Source organism: Crocuta crocuta, unplaced genomic scaffold (assembly GCF_008692635.1).
Source record: "Crocuta crocuta isolate KB4526 unplaced genomic scaffold, BGI_CrCroc_1.0 scaffold737, whole genome shotgun sequence".
Classification (NCBI taxonomy): Eukaryota; Metazoa; Chordata; class Mammalia; order Carnivora; family Hyaenidae; genus Crocuta; species Crocuta crocuta.
In genome coordinates, this window is record NW_027527804.1 from 2,378,712 (window position 1) to 2,382,490 (window position 3,779).

Sequence of the window (3,779 nt, forward strand, 5' to 3'; positions counted from 1 at the left end):
TTCTTCCAAGATCAGGAACAAAACAAAGATACCCACTGTCACCACTTCTATTCAGTCTAGTACTAGAAGTCCTGGCCAGAGCAATTAGGAAAAAAAAAAAAAAAAGACATTTAAATCAGAAAGGAAGAAACAAAATTAGCTTTGTTTGTGGATGACATAACCTTACATGTAAAAACCCTAAAGACCCCACAAAAATTGTTAGTGAATAAGTAAATCTAGCATATACTCTAAATATTAAGTTTTTATAGGATATAAAATGAACATACCAAAAATCAGTTCTATTTTCATACAACAACAATGAACAATCTGAAAAAATATTTAGAAAATGTTTCCATTAAAATAGCATCAAAAATAATAAAATACTTAGGAATAGATTTAACCAAGGAGGTGACAGATGTGTAAATTACATGACTATAAGGAACTTACACTGCTGAAAGGAATTTAAGGACACAAATAAATTGCAAGACATCCCATGTTCATGGATTAAAAGACAATATTGTGCAAATTTCCACACTATCCAAATCAATCTACACATTGAATGTGATCCCTATCAAAATCCCGGTGGCATTATTACAGAAATAGAAAAAATAACCCTAAAATTCATATAAAACCACAAAGGACCTCAATAGACAAAAGACTCTTCAGAAAGAAAAACAAAGCTAGAGGCTACACATTTCCTAATTGCAAAATATGGAAAAGGTTACAGCAATCAAAACAATATGGTACCGGCATTAAGACAGACACATAGACCAATGGAATAGAACACAGTGCCCAGAAATAAACTCACACATATATAGTCAAATGATCTTTGACAAGCATGCCAAGAGTAAACAATGAAGAAAGGATAGTCTCTTCAACAAAACATGTTGGGAAAATAACATTCACATGCAGAAGAAAAACTGGGCCCTTACCTTACACCATACACAAAAATCAATTCAAAATTAAAGACTTTAACATAAGCTCTAAAACTATAAAATGCCCCAAAGAAAGCAGGGCAAAAGCTTCATGGCATTAGTCTTGGCAAGAACTTCTTGAATTTGACACTTAAAAAAAAAGCAAGACAACCAAAACAAAATCAGATGGGTGGGACTACACCAAACCTAAAAGCTTCTATTCAGCAAAGAAAACAATCAATAGAATAAAAAGGCAACCTATGGGATAAGAGAAAACATATTCAAACCATGTATCTGGTAAGTGATTAATATCCAAAATATGTAAGAAACTCCTAAAAGTCAATAGCAAAAACAAAAACACCTAAATAATTTTATTTAACATTGAGCAAAGGATTTGAATAGACATTTTTCCAAAGAAGACATACAAATAGCCAACAGGCATAAGAAAAGATCCTCTACATTGCTAATTGTCAGTGAGATGCAAATGAAAACCACATTGCTAATTGTCAGAGAAATGCAAATCAAAACCACAATGCAAAATCACCTTATACTTATTAGGATGACCATTATAAAAAAAATACTTAATAACTAATACTGGTGAGGATGTGGAGACACTGGAAGCCTTGTACACTGTTGGTGGGAATGAACAAATGGAATGGCCGCTATGTAAAACCCTACGGCAGCTCCTCAAGAAATCAAAAACAGAACTACCCTATGATCCAGCAATCCCATTTCTGGGTATTTATCCAAAAGAACTAATATCAGAATCTTGAAAAGACATTTGCACTGCCATGTTCTTTGCAGCATTATCCACAATAGCCAAGAGGTAGAAATAACCTAAATGTCCCTCAACAGATGAATGGATTTTTAAAATGTGGTATATACATACAATAGAATATTGCTATATAAATAGAAATCGACAACATGGATGAACCTTGATATTATGCTAAGTAAAATAAGCCAGTCACAGAAGATCAAATACTGCCTCATTCCACTTACATGAGGTATCTAAAGTAGTCAAACTCAAAAGAAACGAAAAAAGTAGAACAGTGGTTTCCAGGGGTTGGGCAAAGGGGGAAATGGGGAGTTGCTGTTCAATGGGTATAGAATTTCAGTCATACAAGATGAAAAAGTTCTAAAGATCTTCCGTACAACATCATGCCTATAGTTAACAATATTGTAATGTACGCTTAAAAATTTGTTAAGAGGGTGGATCTCATATTATGTACTTTTTACCACAATAAAAATATATGACATGTGCAGCTAAAACCACTGCTGAGTGGAAAATTTATAGCACTATATGCTTGCCTTAGAAAGGAGGAAGAGTCTCAAATTAAAAAATATAATATCCCACCTCAAAAAACTAGAAAAAGAAGTGCAAAATAAACCCAAAGAAAGTAAAAAGAAGGAAATAATAGATAAGAGCAGAAATCAATAAGATTGAAAACTAGAAATCAGTACAGAAAATCAATGAAATAAAAATCTGATTCTTTGAAAAGATCAAACCCCTAGCAAGAGTGACAAATTAAAAAAGAATGAAGATACAAATTAATATCAGAAAGAGACAGGGGATATCACTGGAGACTCTGCAAACTCCAAAATGATAATAAGGGAATACTACAAACAAGTTTACACATACAAATTTTACAATTTAGATAGAGGAAACCAATTCCTTGAAAAATGTAAACACATACTCAGCCAATATGAAACAGATCATTTGAGTAGCCCTATAACTACTATGGAAATTGAATCTGTACTTTTAAATATCCAAAAAAAGAAATCTCTGGGTCCAGATGGTCACACTAGAGAATTCCACCAACCACTTAAAGGAGAATTAATACTGACATTACATAATCTCTTCCAGAAAATAGAAGAGTGAATACTTCCCAACTCTTATAAGGCCAACATTTCATTGGTACTAAAATCAGACAAAGACAACACAAAAAATTAAATAACAAGACAACAACATTCATGAATACACACACACAAATCCTTAACAAAATATTGGCAAATAGAATTCAGCAATATATAAACAAAATGGGTTTATTCCAGGGATACAAAACTGGTTCAGTATTTGAAAATCAATCCATGTAGTCCACCATATTAAGACTAAATAGGAAAAACAATATGGTTATATCAACTCATACAGAAAAGGCTGTTTAACAAAATTCAACACTCATCCATGATAAAAATTCTCAGAAAACTAGAAACTGAAAAGGAATCGCCTCAACTTTAAAAAGAATATCTACCCAAAAAACTCCCCCAAAACTCTATGGCTAACATCATACTTAATGCTGAGAGACTGACCACTTCTTCCTTAAGAATGGGAACAAGGCAAGGGTTCAGCTCTCACCACTGCTATTCAACACAATACTAGAAGTCCTAGACAGAACAATAAGGGAAGAAAAAAAAAATAAAAGGCCTATTGAGTAAAAAGGAAGAAATATCATTGTCCCTATTTGCAGATGACAAGATAGTCTACAAAGAAAACCCTAAGAAATCGACCAAAACAAACAAATAAACAAAACAACCTCCTAGAATGGAGTCAGCAAATTCAGCAACATTGCAGGGTACAAGCTCCTCATACAAAAAATCATTTGCATTATTATATTCTGGGAATGGACACATGGAAACCAAAATTAAAAATACAATACCATTAAGAATCACTCAGATAAATGAAGTAGTTACAATTCTCAAAAACTATGTACAGGACTTGTATGCTGAAAACTACACAGTGCTGAAAATGACACAATGCTGATAAAAGAAATGAAAGAAAATCTAAATAAATGGATATAAATTAAATAATAAATTCACTGCTCACAGATTGGAAGGCTCAATATAGTAAAGATGTCAACTCTCCCCAAACTGATACAGAGGCCTAATATA